Source organism: Leptinotarsa decemlineata, unplaced genomic scaffold (assembly GCF_025532065.1).
Source record: "Leptinotarsa decemlineata unplaced genomic scaffold, Ldec_3_MD MMD2_tig00026294_RagTag_RagTag, whole genome shotgun sequence".
Lineage (NCBI taxonomy): Eukaryota > Metazoa > Arthropoda > Insecta > Coleoptera > Chrysomelidae > Leptinotarsa > Leptinotarsa decemlineata.
Window position 1 is genome coordinate 1,959,103 of NW_027412674.1, and position 18,416 is coordinate 1,977,518.

At 33.7% G+C, this 18,416-nt stretch overlaps 1 long non-coding RNA gene across 1 annotated transcript; it reads left to right on the plus strand.

Annotated features, from left to right (window-relative positions):
- The first annotated feature begins 658 nt into the window (after positions 1-658).
- Positions 659-1,548, plus strand: LOC141484779 (uncharacterized). The gene is made up of 3 exons (XR_012466795.1): positions 659-827; positions 893-985; positions 1,287-1,548. It is a non-coding gene; the product is annotated as an uncharacterized lncRNA (long non-coding RNA).
- Positions 1,549-18,416: the final 16,868 nt, after the last annotated feature.

The following is an 18,416-nucleotide window of genomic DNA, read 5'->3' on the forward strand; positions in this document are numbered from 1 at the left end:
CATGCCTTTAGAATATTCATAGAATATGCTTGAATGAATATGGCAGGATTATTCCCGAAAGAATGTGCATAGAATGTCTATAAATGGATTATTCTCCCTTGAATATTCTAAGAATTTTGTCGATCGAATATACCATATGGTATATTCTTAGAATATATCCCCACGGTATATTTTGGAATATTCTATACAATGGAATTTTGAATTATCTTATAATAACGTATTCAAATAATTCAATATTATTAAAAACAAAAATATTTGAAGATCTTAATCGAATGCATAATCTAATGTATATAACCCTGATAGTGTTAACCAGTTTTTGAACTCAACGCAAAGATTCTGGATGAATTGCTCCAACAGCAACTGTTGGAAACGACAAAAAAATTTGAATGGGCCAATAAATGAACCAATTGCATCAATAAATTGGTTAATTCTCATCCTATTTGTCTTTTTGTATTTGAAATTATTCAATTACAAAGCGAAAAATCCTGGAAACAGAGAAATGGGGAAGTGAATAATTGGAGTAAACGTTTCTCATTGGTCAATTGAAGTGTAGCGCGCGACAGTCGAATAAGCTCTGTGAAAGCGGCTATCCCTTAATGCATGGTACATTTGCGTTTGCGTTAAATACGACATTTGATTCAACATGGCGGTTGACGTGGCAGGTTCGCGTGTGTAATGCATGATATGTTGGTGTTATTATCAAAGTATAATTCTGTCACGTTCAGTGTACCATTTATAATTTGGGGTTGTCCAATTTGCAGTACAGCGAATAGTTTAATTTTGGATCTTCAAACAGGAGAGTTGCATCTATTCAGTCTTCAAGAAAAGTAAGTAAAATGCAATAATATCGATAGTGAAGTCATGGTGATTAACTTACTATACCTCATTTTAGGTTCGAGGAGAGTTGGTGTGTGGGATTTGTTGGTTTGACTAAGTACATGTTTGAACTAGAGTGATTTCAGCTGTGTATCTTCAATAGAGAAAAGTAAGTGAATGACACATTTTTTTGCATCATTTGTTTTCATAATTTTTATCACTCGTTTTCAAGATAGTATCAATTTGCCCAAAAGGAAACAGAGTGGTACCTGGTACAGGCAGGTGCGCCAAGGAACTGAAAACGTAATGATTACTTTTCAACAAGACAATGCAAGTTGCTCTCCAAGTCATAAAATGTTGTGAATGTTCATGAGTAACCTATGCGAAAAATATCTATTTGATTTTTATTCCAGTTTTATTGTGCCACTTTCAAATAGTGATAATGAACGTTAATGTACATTTTGTTCCAGGTATTACTATTGAAACACTGGCTGATGCATTGTTGGACAAATATAAGGAAAACTATTCTGGTGAGCAAAGTTTGAATAACTTTAAGTAAGTGAAATTCATTGAAGAACCCATCTTACCACTCATTTTAAATACTTCATTTGTGGGTTTATTTTTCGAAGTGAGAAACCTAACCTAACCTATTTCTTGATGTAATACACTTTTTCTTTTTCAATGAAATGATATATTTATTATTTTTTAATTAGTGCTGATGAATTCACAGAGTTGTTATTTTATTATTTTTTTAGTATTTTGAGAGTAGGAACATTCTAATTTGAATACATTTCTAATATTTGTAATATGACAGTATTCAGGAATATTTTATTCAGTGAATAAATATTTTGAATTAGATTTTTTATTTTTAATAATGGTTGAAACGTCAAATATTTCAGTGTATATTGTTTTTAAAATATATTTGTTTATGAATATTATGTGTTTTATTACTTGTGTGAATCTTGTATCAAAATTCAATATATACATGCCTAATAGCGGTTACTCGTCACATTCTTGGAATATTTCAAATATTCCTAGAATATTCATAAAATATATTTAAAGAATATTCTATGGTGTTTCTCTATTGTATATTCCTACAATAAACTAAGAATATCCTGAATATTTTATGAATATTCCTCGGGTTCTATTCCTGGAATATTCTTAATAGAATATACCTTAGATATTCTAAGAATATTATAAGATATTCCAAGAATATTCCCAAGGAATATTCTTAAAATATATCAAAGGTTCGCCAGGAGCACTTCCAGGGAATATTCTCCAGAAGATATATATATCCATGGCATATTCATAGCATAATACAATATCCTTAAATGTATATTCATGAAATATACCTGGAATATCTATTGCTATGTGGGACTATACAAAGTACACGCCTACAAAGGGAATGCACGTCTTCAGTCGTAGAGTTTGGGGGTAGATTTTATTATATAAATAGAGAGGGTGCCCCTGGCTCTGAAGCAGCACAAGCCAGAGGACTTCCAGGTCTCGAGGAATCAACAGGTAATTTTCGTGAAGTTATCACCATTAAAATAATTGAGGGGTGTGGAATATGGTGGAATATGGTGGAATATGGAATATATTGGAATAAGTAGTACATCCTTAAACTTATTTAATTCATACTAAACCAGAAGGAAACAAGTCGTCTGCACAAACGGGGAATTATCTGTAGAGAAAGTAGTTTTCCATGGCCTACCTCAGGGGTCAATTCTTGGTCCTATACTTCTTGTAATATATGTGAATGATATTTTTCAAAGCCTACTACCTAGCACAGTCATCTGTTTTGCAGATGATACAACAATTATTCACTCTAACTCCGACATGACAATGAAATTGAAGAAAAGGCTGTAAAAGGCTGGTTGACTTCCAATAATATAAATAGGGGAAAAACTCAGCAAATAGGTATATCTTCAAATAATAGGGTTACCACACAGAAGCACGTAAAATTACTAGGTATAATTATTGATGACTCACTTAAATGGGAAAATCATATTGACTTTCTATGCAGAAAATTGTCAACTCAGCTCCACCTTCTTCGCCAGCTGAAAAAATTTATAAGTACCAATACGTTACTAACTGCGTATTACTTACTATTTCACACCCATTCAATGTATGGAACTCTCTTATGGAGAAAATCCTCTCATGCTCAAAAGATTTTCCGTATGCAAAAAAAGCACTTAGAATAATAGCTGGAGCTTCAGTCAACGAACCATGTCAACCTCTCTTTATCTTTTACAAAATTCTGCATTTGCCTTGTACATTTATTTTAAACACTTTGTTAGAGATCCATAAAAAGAAAAGTATATTCTCCACCCAATGAGACTATCATAATTATCCCACTAGAAATGCAGATGAACTTAGACAACCGCTGAGTGAACTAGAAATGTCTATACGAAATTCACTGGACCTCAACTTGTACAACAATTTTCAGTTGACCTCACTCAGCTCAGTACTCCATCATCCAAGAGGAGAGTTGAAACATTCTTTTCGAAAAACTGTTTTTACCTAACACAGGATTATATGAATAGTACTTACACTTAATGATTGAATCACTTGATATTACTTATATATATATAAATCAAAAGAGGAAAATTCGTGGACAGAACACTCAAAAAATATAGGATATAAAATAGGGGCAAACCGCCCCTATATATATATATATATATATATATATATATATATATATATATATTCCTACCCCTAGTACTTCATTTCGCAGGAAGAATTTGCCGCAGGAAGAAAATACGTCAATTTAGATATAGAGGGGGAAGTTTAAAACCAGTGCCAGTGGTATTGTAGGTTTAACCCCCTCACCCCTAGCTACCCCCACTTAGTTATTTTAAATGGCGCCCCCTATCTTGTAACACATCATTTTAATGATCATAAAAATCCTCACTCAACCCCGTTCAGAAAACTGAAATTGGTTGATCCGTTCTCATAAAATAAGGCAAAAAGAAAATTAATTATAATAAAAAATAAAATAATGGCTATTGCAATTGCATACATGTAAATTACTTCATTAGGTGTTCAAAATGTTCACCATTGGTAGCTAAGTAAAAGTACAATCTATTCTCGAATTCCTGTCGGACTTTTGTAAATGTTTTGTTATTAATTTATCTGCATGTGTCAGTAATCCTGTGTCTTAGATCCTGAATGTCCTGCGGGGGAGTTTTGTATACCATTGTCTTCAAATAACCACAGAGAAACAAATCCAATGGCGTTAAATCCGGAGATCGCGCCGGCCATTCCAGAGCGCCTCTTCTGCCAATCCATTTGTCAGGATACCGTTGATCGAGGCACTGTTGGACATGCAATGCGTAGTGTAGCGGTGCTCCGTCCTGTTGAAAATGTAAATTTTGTTCATCCAAGAGCGGGTTGTCTTCTTCATTAACTTAGCGTGCAACTAACACTACTTGACAAACAGTTTAAAATCAGGAACAACTAATTCTGATGAATATTTTCACCATTTAATAATTGTAACTGACGCCAAGAAGCAACTGTGTGCCCTTATTTCACTTTCAGCTAAAGCAAAAAACTCTGTGCAAAAAAGAGACATAAACATACCGTTATTGAGTCAGTTGTAGAGGTTCCATAAATTTTTGCATTTTGTTTTAATTCTTTTTTTTTTGCTCTATTTTACGAGAACCAATTTCAGTTTTCTAAACGGGGTTGAGTGAGGATTTTTCAGATCTTCAAAATGATGTGTTACAAGATAGGGGGTGCCATTTAAAATTATTAAGTGGGGGTAGCTAGGGATAAGCAGGTTAAACCTAAAATACCACTGGTACTGGGTTTAAACTTCCCCCTCGATATCTAAATTGACGTGTTTTTTGCCTACGGCATATTCGTCCTGCTAGACGAAATACTAGGGGTGAGAATTTTTGAAATGAAGGCACTGTGTATTGTAACTTAGCTTCCGAGCATATCAAATAATTCAATAATAAGAACACCAATAACCCAAAACAGGTATCATATAAATGTCTACACATATATCCGCTTGAAGAGCAAACAAGGTACGTAATTATGGTTCTCAACAACAACTTCCTTTCAGTAAAATGTACATGCGCGTGGTTCACTATAAAATAATCAAATGATTTCCCAATATTTGATAGGTAATAAACTCGTATATTAAAATTTACGAAATCTAAATTTAAATGGAAATAACAAAAAAAACTTATGTATCTGATCTAATCTGTTTTTTGTTTTGGGTAATTTGCTGGATGTTGGTAGCCTTTTTCCTATCCTTCATTCTGGATTTGCTGTCCTTCTGGCTCCCACGGTTCAGTGATTGTATAATGAAAATTCTAGATTCAGATGGCTTGGAAAACCTACGATCCAATGCTAGAATTTTACACTAGAACCCAGAATCCTACACAATTCGTGTATTCACTACCCAAGAAGTGAAAATTCAAAAGAAACTACACTATCTCTTTTCATAGAAGGGGGTTCTCTTAAAATCAATGAATACCAGTTAATATATAGTTTTTGCCAGGGTCTTCAGCTTTGTTTTTGTTTAACTGAAATCAAACGGCAGTTGTTCGACAATGAATTTTCCATAAAAAGCATTAGGTATTTCTTACCCAGAATTATTTAAGATCTTTAACTTTGGTGTTATTCAAATCCCCTTCAGGGTAGTTTTTCACACTGATCAATACCATACGTAACGTGACACAACTGTTCAATATGAAAATTTACGTTGAAATCCCAAAAAAATTGGTACGAATAGTTTTATTAAAACAACGATAAAAATAAAATTAAAACAACAACAAAAATCAATTGGCGCTCCGGGGTGACTTCATTGATTCCAGTGGCGCATTTGCTTTTTCAGCTGCAGGAAAACCCGGAAAAACCTGCAGCACCACATCATCTGAAGATCTTGATCTAACAATGTCCTCTCTCTTATAAAACAAAATGAAGGGGGTCTTCAGAGGCTCCAATAAATTCAATGCTTCGCCAGAACACTTCGTGACACGACTTTCGTTAAACTTAAACCAGTCCATTTCGTCTTTGACCAAGGCGTAATAATGACGAAATTCAACGCCAGAACCACAGTGAACAATTACTGCATGAATAGTATAATAGTGGTCTGCTAGGTTGAAATATTCATCTATTTCGAACCTTCCAAAGAGTTTCTTGCTTCCGTCAGAGGTTGAGTCTTGTTTGAAAATCATCAGTGTTATTATTAGATTGACTGGAGCCTCAGCTATACTTGTTTCCTTATAACAGTCAGTTAGTCTGGCGCATGTTTGACAATACAGTCGATCATCACCTGTTAAAACTTCCATTTTCAGATGATTTAATATGAATTAATAAATCCAATAAACGTAGATTTTTTAGCAACCAATAGACAAAGACTAATTCAATCGTGGATGTTCTGTCGTTATTCGGTAAACATTCATAGGAATCATGCGTATCGATCGGAGTATCGGGAGTCAATATATGTACGGGGGGATTCTCGAGGTAATTAAAATAATTTTAATGTTGTCGCGGTATTTCAAACCATGACAAAACCCAAACACGAGCACTACCAAAACAACTATTTTCATGTAAACATTTTTCAAGACAGCGTAGTGATTCACACTGAATCGATGGAGATTGAATTCATTTGGAAAAACGTTCTCAGAGGAAAGTGTATTCCATATAACCGCAGTTCTACAAATGAAAAAGTTCTCAGTCTAGTTCAAGGTGTACTGAGTTGAACCTCAAAAAGATTAGCAGCCACAGTTCGTTGCGTATTTCTAATATGTACCGCTCTTGGTGGAAGCGAATGTGGCAAGTCACTTGAACACTTCTCTTGAGAGTATCTATTTAGGAAGAGAGACAAATCCCCAACCTTTCTTCGATTTTTCAGACTATCAAGGTTGCAAATGATATTTGCGTCTCCAATTCGGCGAATGGCTTTTTTCAACAGTTTCAAGATATGCTAAGGGGCGGCGCTCCATACATGAAAACAGTACTCCAAAAATGGTCTGATCTGAGCTTTATAAACCATCAACAGTTGTTGAGATGTGTACAGTTTTCTGATTCGGAACAGTGTTCCAAGGTTTTGAAAAGCAGCCTTTGCAATTTCAGCGACATAATTGTGCCAAGACATATTGGTGTCCATTTTAACCCCCAACAAACTTATCGAAGCAGAAAACGAAATTGTTTGTCCTGACATCATTATATCTGGTCCGGAGACATTTATCTTTTCGAAGAAAACCGCTGCCTGGGTATTTGTAGCATTGAATTGAACCTGGTTACTTTCACCTCAGTTCGACGGACAATTGTGCTGTCGTCAGCAAAACGATATATTGGATTCTTTTTTCTTTCAAATAGTCGTTAATATACAATAAAAAGAGGGTTGGAGATAATATGGATCCCTGGGGAGTGTTGATGGTGAAAGTATTCCAGAGATAACCATCGATGGCCACTTTCAGAAAGCTGGAGAGCCATACACAAAAATGATAGTCGTAGAATTGTGCATTTTTTAAAGCTCTGATTAACAGATTTAGCTTCCGACCAGAACGATCTGGGCCCGTTGGGATTGGCAAGCAGTTTATCCCTAATTATCTGATTGTGAATGTCTTTGCTTTCATTCATCTTAAGTTTGCAGCGGTTGCGAGCAATAACAAACCTTATGATGCACTGTTTGGAACCTTTGGTGTAGTAATGAATATTACTGGAGTTTTCTCCCCAACACCAAATCGTTACTTTCAACACCTCGACACGTGTTTCGATCACCAAGTGATCATCTTTGTAGAGAAAGATTAAAACTAGAAACTAATGCGAGCTAACCCTATTTATGCTATATAGGTAACCCATACAGGTAAACCATCCGGGCGTACCAACCATACAGGTTGGTACGCCTGGATGGTTAATTTAATTAACCAACCAAATTAATTTAGGCGGTTAGTTAAATTAACCGCCTAAATTAATTTTACAATTTTGCCTTAACTATTATTTTACAATATATGTTTATATAAAACAATTTTCAGCTTTATAAAAATTAATTTCACAATATTGCCTATCCAAATTTATTTTTGCAATGAGTCCATATGTAGTAATCAGTAAACCCAACAACATTATTTTATTTCAACGAGCTATATGGTATGCTCTTTTGTATAGGTCCGTCATCGTTATTCATAATATTATTGTTTTTACTTATTTCTACACTCTCATACGCATCTAGTTCCCTGTTGTTGTTAACTTGTCTATATAATCTTAATGAACTGAAGTCTATGGAATGGTTTTGTTGCAAAATATGATGGGCGACTGCTGATTTTTCAGGTCTTCCATATTTTAAGTGTGCTATGTGTTCCTTATATCTTACTTTGATAGATCTTTCTGTCTGTCCATAACATTGTGCATCGCAGTCCTTACATTCAATTTCGTAAATTCCAGACTTTTCCGAATTCTCGACTTTGTCTTTTGGACTTCCCAAAAGGCTCTGTAGTGTATGACTTGTTTTAAAAACCACCTTCATACCTAGTTCCTTGAAAATCTTTCCAAAGTTCCTCGTATATTGGTGGTAAGGAACTGACATGTATTTATCTTGGTTTTTGTCCTTTCTGAAAGTCAAGATTTCGTTCATTCTCAACCCAAACTTCTTCTTCCTTATTATGTCATCTACATATCTATCTCGAGGGGTATTGAAGATGACATAATGAGGAAGAAGAAGTTTAGGTTAAGAATGAACTAAATCTCGACTTTCAGAAAGGACAAAACCAAGATAAATACATCTCAGTTCCATACTACCAATATACGAGGAACTTTGGAAAGATTTTCAAGGAAATAGGTATGAAGGTGGTGTTTTAAACAAATCTTACACTACAGAGCCTTTTGGGAAGTCCAAAAGACAAAGTCGAGATTTCGGAAAAGTCTGGAATTTACGAAATTGAATGTAAGGACTGCGATGCAAAATATTATGGACAGACAAAAAGATCTTTCAAAGTAAGATATAAGGAACACATAGCACACTTAAAATATGGAAGACCTGAAAAATCAGCAGTCGCCCATCATATTATGCAACAAAACCATTCCATAGACTTCAGTTCATTAAGATTAGTTAGACAAGTTAACAACAATAGGCAACTAGATGCCTATGAGAATGTAGAAATAAGTAAACACAATGATATTATGAATAACGATGACAGACCAATACTAAAGAGCATAGTATATAGCTTGTTAAAATGAAATAATGTTGTTGGGTTTACTGATTATAAATTTGGATAGGCAATATTGTGAAATTAATTTTTATATAGCTGAAAATTGTTTCATACAAACATATATTGTAAAATAATAGATAAGGCAAAATTATAAAATTAATTTAGGTTGATATACCTGTATGGTTGGTACGTCTGGATGGTTTACATGTATGGGTCACCTATATAGCATAAATAGGGTTAGCTTGCATTAGTTTCTAGTTTTAATCTTCCTCTTTGAAGATGATCACTTGGTGATCGAAACACGTGTCGAGGTGTTAAAAATAACGATTTGGTGTTGGGTAAAAAACTCCAGTAATATTTAATAACAAACCTAGTTCGGTTTTCAGCACTAGGATTTTTGCGCCACTGCCGGTAGGCGAGATTTTTGGCTTGCTCGCAATTTTTGTTGAATCAGGATTTGCTGTTAGACGGTCGTTTCATCGAAAAAGGAATATATGCATCCATGGATGCTAGAATAACTTCCGTGAAACTTCCGTGAGTTGATGGATCTTTAGGGCTGAAACAAACATCTAGCCAGGGGAAATTTCGGAAATGGTTTTCCCATTCATTTTATTAGTTAATCAGATCAGTTAATCAAATAGTTGATCAGAAACTTTGTTATGTATTGCAATTTGGATTTTATTCGAAATGAATTTTGATATAAAGCAACTTACTAGAAGAAAACTGTAAAATAGCTGATTTTTGATACTCTAAAATGTCAAGTACAATATAAAATGATCAGCCCTTCTTTCGATATATTATACTATATTATTGAACATGAACTATTGATGAACAGAAGTTCCTCTTTGAGAAAAATATATCGATTTCACCCAGTAACTTATCGAGGTGAACTAGAAGTATATCTTTCTACAGCTGGGAAAAGTCCTTCAATATTAATTTTTCCCTTTTCAGATTATGGAAGATGAAAAGTCCCCGTCATCTCATTTATTTCTGATTTTCTGGTTGGTAAACCAACCTACATAATTTATCTGTAATAGACTATTTAATGTTTATGAGCACACGAGGCCATCACGTAAATCATAATCAAGAATTAAATCTACAACAAACAGGCTATTAAAGCCACAAGAGTGGAGGAAAAGCCTCTCATAATAACCATAACCTACTCCACTTCAGCAATACATTAATCTTTCGAACGGAGAAGCGGAAATTATTATCCTTCAGGAAAGAAAAACTGGCAAATAATAATTTTTATTATTCTGTATACTTTTCCACATAATTCAATCGAACTTTTCTTTCAGAAAACAAATTATCATTAACATCGTTGTACAACTAAACTAAATTTGTGTTTGATGAAGACCATTTCTATTTGTAAGGAAGAAAAATTACTCAATTCATTCTTTCCGTTCGTGTTGGATTCATGGTACTATAACAGACAGCGTTCTCATAAATATCGTCACTGAATAGTGAACTTTGTAGTCCTTGAGAAGTATAGTGCTAAGTGAAAAGGAATAATGACTCCCCTTGAGAAAATACATTCTGTGGAGGCTCAAACCAAGAATATCATTGATAAGAGAGGCTTCGATGTCAGCTAGTTCACCACTTGCACTCAAATCTGCATACATCTACATGCATCTAGTACATGGGCTGAAAAGTCTCGGGTCTAATGCATAGATGGCGCTAGTCTCATTTCATTCTACTCATAAATTTGTGAGTTATCGTGCTAAGAGGACACTACTACTACTAAGAGTTATTTTCAAAACAATGGATTAAAAACAGATTTACGTTTTGATTTTACACTGCTTCTTGATAGGAAAATACCGTTTTTTTTTATCTACAGTGTCATCCTCAAAGTATGCATCTATGGGAAACTTACTTATTGAGGGTTTTTCGAAAAAAAGTCATTCCTGATAAAAGTTTGTGCATCCCCAAAAACTAAACATGCACCAACAAAATACAGTAGAACACACGTAATATACGAGGAGCCTTCGAATATTTGATTTTGTGACTAGAGTAAAGTACCCTTAATTTGAAGAATCTCGGGAAATGTTATTTAGAAAAGTTGTTCAGCATTGAAAAATACATCTGCTATGACTGTGCTGCTGTGAACACCTATCAGGGTGAGCTCCAGAGATTTTCAATAGTTAGTGGTTTGTTTTTGTGACTTTCAATTGACCCTTTGATGTGAATAGAATATTATTGGTGTAGCTTTTAAAAGTGCACTGCAGTGTAAAAAAGAATAACATTAGAACGCAATTTGAAATTTTGGTTTGAATTACCTGTACATTGTTGTCATATCTCCAAGAAAATGTCCAAAACAAGAAGTGGACAAGTGGACGATAGTATCGTGGATGCTATCCTAAATAAATTATCACCCAGATTATCAAACATGATTGAGGAACATCTGGAGAAACAATTTGAAAAACAATTCGAGAAAATAGGCAAAAAGTTAAATACCCTATTCGATAAATTTTCATCACTGGAACAGACAGTCGAAGCGAATAAAAATGAAATGGTGTCCTTAAATAATAGAATGGATAGGATCGAACAAAAATTGAAGCTAAATTCTCTTAGGATAATTGGATTAGAGGAAGAAATGAGAGAAAATTTACTTACCAAGGTACTCAATTTGTTGAATAGTGTACTGAAAGTTGAAACTACGGCGAATGATATAAGTAACGTATTTCGCATGGGAAAAATTACTAATTCTCATAATAAGCCCAGTCCTAGAGTGGTACTGCTTACCTTTGTGTCGTGTCTAAAACGGAATGAGATATTCTCAGCCAAGAAAAATCTGAAAGGAACGTCAATGTTCATAAACGAAGATCTGTCTGATGCACGCTACAAAATCCAAGGAAAAGCCAAATCGAAATATGGAGCCAGAAACGTATGGTCTAGGAATGGCAAAATATATGCTAGAGTTGACAACACTGTTAAACTGATAAACCGAGAAGTAGACATGGAATAGGACTTTTTGTGTAGAGTAAAAAGTCATTGATAAAAATGTTTGCATTTCTTCACACTGGAATTTAAAGTTGTTATTGATTTGCTTTGAAGTTAGTTCCAAACGGAAATATTTTTTTATTTTATTCTTCATTTATTTTATTAAGTAGCACTCAATTTGGTATTATGGAAATTCAAATATCTGTAACACTGTTGATTCCAACTGTTGAATCCAAACTGTTGAATCCAAATTCAATTTGAAATAGTTTAATTTGATATTTAGAGCTCACCAATGCAATAAAAATCGTAGCAGAATAGGTACATATGACCTGAATGTTTATTACCAGAATTGCAGGGTACTAAATACAAAGAGTAATGAGTTTTTTGGGAGAAGTCTTGTCGAGGATTTTGATATCATTATAGCTGTTGAGTCATGGTTACAGGAGAACATACAAGATGGTGAAATAGTTGACGTACAGCGGTACAATCTGATAAGATCTGATAGAAATTTACAATACACTAATTTGACTACTGGTGGGGGAGTTTTTATTGCGCTCAAAAAATCATATAAAGTTCTGCATGTTAACAGATATCGGAGAGATTTTGAGGCAATATCAATCACTTTCAAAGTAAGTAATCAGAAATATACCTTATGTGTAATTTATATATCTCCCAGTAGTACAGTTCAAATAGTTGAAACGGCATTTAATTTTATACAGGACCAAATTTATGATAACGAAAAAGTTTATGTTATTGGTGATTTGAATATACATGATAGTAATTTACAAAAATACAATATGTTACAAGATTTCTTAGACTTTAATAACTTTTCACAGTTGAATAACATTCAGAATACACAAGGGAAAATATTAGACTTGGTACTAGGTCCGGAAAGTTCTATAGGTAAATGTTCAGTTGAAAGAGATTCATTACCGTTTGTAAAAGAGGATAACTATCACCCTTCCTTGAATATAAATATCAATGTTTCAAATAGTTTTAATATTAAGCAATCTACACAAAAGTGTAACGAGGTGAAATATAATTACAAAAATGCAGATTTCTTTGCTTTAAGTACGAATGTCAGAAATACAGATTGGTACGAGGTTTTGAATGATAATAATGTAGAAACAGCTTTACACAAATTTTACAGTACATGGGGGGCAATTGTTGCGAAATGTGTTCCAACGTACTGTACTAATACTAGTAAAATGAGCAAATACGCTTCCTGGTTTTCAAAAGAAATCAAATTATTACTAAAGGAAAAAAACCGATGTTTCAAATTGAGATTTTTGTCCAATCAATTCAATGAAAAGTATAAAAATATTAGGAAAGAGTTGAAAAATTCAATAAAAAAAGACGAACAAAAGTACTTCAAGAGATTGGAGGATAATATAGATACTGATATTAACTCCTTCTGGAATTATGTTAATAATAAACAAAATAATTCTCCGAATTTAAATTCTTTCTACTACCAGGGAAATGAAGTATTAGCTAATGAAACTACAGAATACTTTGCAACATTTTTCTCTTCCACGTTTTGCCAACAACAAGCCACATATACTGTAAACTCTGAAGATTCTGATGTTTATTGTAATGATACATTTGTAATAAATCGTTTAGATGAATCTGATTTCGATAATGCGGCAAAAAAAAAATTAAACCAAAAAAGTCAGCTGGAGTGGATGGTATACCGCCATATATACCTAAAGGCTGTCATGAATGGCTCAGAACACCATTGCTTCATATTTTCAACCTAATAATAACTAGCAAAACTTTTCCATCTATTTGGAAAACATCTATAGTTACTTCCATACATAAATCGAACGATAAAAAGGATATAGAGAACTACAGGCCTATTTCAATACTATGTTCCCCAGCAAAACTATTTGAACAAATTATTCATACAAAGTTAAATGTATATGCCAATAAATATATTGTTCCAGAGCAGCATGGTTTTATGGCTAATAAATCAATTAGATCTAATCTATTTCTGTTCAGTAATTTTGTCTCTGAATGTTTTGGAAACAAGTCTCAATTGGATATAGTGTATACTGATTTCAGGAAAGCATTTGATCAGGTGAATCACGATGTATTACTGTATAAATTGGGGAAGTATGAAGTAACAGGAGGGACATTGCAGTTATTATCAAATTACCTACAAAATAGATTCTTCATGGTTAAGCACAATCAAAATATATTGTCAAAGTTTACTATAACTCCCAGAGTCCCACAAGGCTCTAATTTGGGGCCTCTATTGTTTTCATTGTTTATTAATGATCTATCTTCAGTGCTGAATTATTCATCCGGTTTGCTTTTCGCAGACGATTTTAAAGTTTTTAAAAATGTAAAAACGGTGAGGGACTGTATACTCCTACAGAAAGATGTAAACAATATAGTGAAATGGAGTAACGACAACAAACTTTCATTCAACATAAATAAATGCCATGTCTTAACTATACATAGGATCAAGCACCCAGTTATTTTTGATTACACAATGGGCAATGAAGCATTGGAGCGTGTAGAGGAAGTTAAAGATTTGGGGGTAACCTATAATAACACATTTTCCTTTGCCAACCATATCTACAATGTCATCAAATCTGCTAATCGAATGTTAGGATATATAATTAGAGAAAGTAGACATTTCAACAGTATTAAAACTATTAAATTACTTTATTATACCTTAGTTCGGCCCAAACTTGAGTATGCATCCGAAGTTTGGTCAAACGAGAATGCAACGCTATTAGGTGATATAGAAAAAGTGCAAAATAAATTGCTGAGATATCTGTATTTCAAAAAATATCATAAATGGCCGGATTATAGAACGGTGCGAACATCAACACTTAGAGCAGAATTTAAAATATTATCTCTACAGCAAAGACGTTGTTTGAATATTATGATATTTTTGTATAAAATCTTAAAAAATAGAATAAATTGTCCGGAAATTCTATCGTTAATACCTTTTAATGTACTGCTGCGACGCACACGTTCATCATTTGAATTTAACTATCCTGTAAATTTATACGGATCTAGATCTTCTCTTGTATACATGCTCCGATTGGCTAATCAAACAGGTGTTTTAATATCATTGGACTGGACTTTATCGCAAAACAGTTTTCGCCAATTGATATTAAATTATTTGGTTAGTATTTCTGAATAACGTCTCCCTGTCATTCTGGTATATTGGCAGTTAAGGTTGTGTAAACATTATGTTGCTATTTTTAGTATTAATTTTATTGTATATGTATTAGTATTGAACTAAAATTTTTGTTTTTTTTGTTATATTCATGTAATTAGGCTAATCAGCCTGTTTGGATGAATAAATAAATAAATAAATAAATAAATAAATCTAGATTTGAAGTCATGACTGTCTCAGTGAAGTTTTATTTTTTTACCAATTTTTATCAAATGGGGACTATGAAAATTTTTGCTAAAACGATAAATAGACAGCATCCTGTATACGGCGGTTTATTTTGAAAGCCTGTAATATTATGAATTACACAACTATGGTGTTAACCGCGGTTAATTTTTGAAAAGTAAATTGATTTTTAAAGTTTTTGGTGCAAAGTTGTATCAATAGTATCAAATCACAAAACATCAAAATAGAATAGAATAGAATAGTTTATTAACTACGTTATATTTTCATGTTTGTAGCAAGTCTAGTGTATAGGCTTTCTTATATAAACATATGAAACAAGTAAGTAAATTGTAAACATATAAAAATATTAAGCAACACAGAGGTTACCTACGTACATATATAACCAAATAAATATTCACCTATGATAATAGGGGTATTTACAAAATACCACAGTACAATCCATACCGGTGAATATAATTCATCTCGAGTAAACATGGCTGACGTGAACTGTCCTAAAATAATCGTATAGTAAAATATAATATAGGAGTATTTCGAAAGTTTCGAAAGAATTTTTTTTCTTTCGTGTAATTCAATGTTCATATGAAAGTAGCTGTTTCAGGAGGACTTTCTTTCAGTTTGTGTCTGAAAGTTACTTCTTTGCATGATCTACACATCCATGTATAGAGTTACTTATTTTCAAATTGATTAATCCTTCCTTTCTTTGGAAGATTCTCTCATCCATTTTTTTGTATCAGATGGAGTAGTAGAAAGCCAAAAACTTTCTTTCCCAAAAAATTAATCACTCCTAAAAATATAACCCTTTCAAATCAAATAATCGTAGTATTCTGATACTGAGTAAAAACATTGGCTGAGTAGCATTTCCTTGATGGCTCTTTTGAATTTGGTGATACAAAGCTCTTTGAAGTTATTTGGGAGAGAGTTGAAAATATTGTAATCAACAGAATTCATTTTTGATCTGGTCAAACGATAACGGCATGTTCTTACCTTGTCCGCATTTCTCGTGAAGTGTTGGTGTATGTCAGACTGTTTCCCTAGCAAATGAGCATTTTTTCTGATTTCCAGTAGCGTCTGATAAATATATAATGTTGGCAACGGCATGATACGTAATTTTTTGAATAATGGTCTACAGTGCTCCCGGAAACCTGCACTTGCCAATATTCTTACAGTTTTTTTCTGTAGTTTGAAAATTCTCATTGAACCAGGAGAGTTTCCCCAAAGAACAACACCATAGCTGATGTGTGAGTGGAATAATGCAAAATACGTCATTTTTAGAATCTCACCGCTTGTGAAGTTTTGCAGTTGACGAAGGATAAATATTGCACTAGATAATTTATTTGCGAGAAGATCTGTATGTTGGTGCCAAGATAAAGTACTGTCGAGAGTAATGCCAAGTGATTTTACACTTTTGTTAGCTGAACCTACAGTACTGAACTCAAGATTTTGAGTTTCGCCACTATTCAACTTCAATTTATTTGAACAACTCCAAGATTGTAGACTATTTCGTCGGTCAATTAAAATCCACTATGAAGTGCACACACTGTGGACACTCAACAGTATTCTTTGATGCTTTCTGGGATTTGTCCCTTCCCAAACCACAAAGATCTGGCCAAGTGAGTTTGTCACATTGCTTGGATTCTTTCACAAGAGAGGAAACTCTGGATGGAGATGAAAAACCAATATGTTCGAGGTGCAAGCAAAGGAGAAAATGTACAAAGTCCTCATCAATCTATAAGTTTCCCCGTATTTTAGTAATTCATTTGAAAAGATTCTCTCCGACGGAAAGGTTCAGAGGCAAATTGAATGTTTCCATTGACTTTTCTTCAGATGGATTAGATATGAGCAGTTATGCAGCAGACAATGTGGCTCCTTTTCATTATAATCTATATGCACTTTCAAAACACAGTGGAACTACTTACAACGGACATTACACAGCATATTGCAGGCACCCATATAGTGGCACATAGCATGAATACAACGATTCACACGTGTTCCCAATTTCGCCAAAATCAATTGTGAGCAATGAGGCATATGTCCTCTTTTATGAACAGGAGGGAACGAAGCAGCAACTTTGATGTGTTTTTTTTTCTTTCTTTTTTTTTCTTCTTTTTTTTTTAAATCTTAGTTGTTTGAATTGATTTGTATTTCTAGTTGTGTCATAATTATAATGAAACAAAATTTATTTGTTGAAACCAAGTGTTGGCTTGATTTTCAACTTCTTCCATTACTTGTGGAATGTTAGATGATGATTCATCGCTATATATAAAAGTTGTATCATCTGCATAGAGAATGGCCTTATAGGGAGACATGAAATTACATATGTCATTAACATAAATAACAAAGAGCAGGGGCCCAAGTATTGTACCTTGTGGAACACCGTGATCAATAGGTTCAAAATTTGATGTAATCCCATTACACAAAACCGCCTGATACCTATTTGAATGGTATGATTCTATAAGTGACAAAGATACCCCTCTAATTATACAATTTTTTAAGAAGTATACTGTGTGATACACAATCAAAAGCCTTAGACAAGTCAAACAATGTTATGGCAGTGTGCACACCCTTCTCGAATCCTTCAACAATAGATCCCACAACATCAAAGACAGCTAGAGAAGTAGAACAATTTTTGCGAAACCCATATTGACCCTGAGAAAAGAAGTTGTTGCTCTCGAAGTAATCATACAGACGCTTTTTCATTATTATTTCAACGACTTTGGAGAAAATAGAGATGATAGATATGGGCCTATAATTGTCCAGGGAACATGGGTCCCCTTTCTTGAAGACTGGAATCACTTCCGCATATTTGAAAGCGTCAGGAAAAACACTTGTCTCAAATATGAGGTTGATCAGTCTTGTTGAAGGCGAAGTTATAATATGTTGGGTTTCCTTGATGATACGAGCGTTCAAATTTTGGGCATCTGAACAGTTTGAAGGTTTTAAACAATCAATCGCGCCCTTAATATTCTGTTCGGTGACGAAACCGAGAAAAAGGGAGCTACAAGGTACTGGAAATTCTTCGAAATTGATTAAATCCTCCATGTCCATCTGAGGTAAAGATTTGATGATGATATCCGCAATATTAACAAAAAAATTGTTGAAATCCTCGGAAGACTATTGGG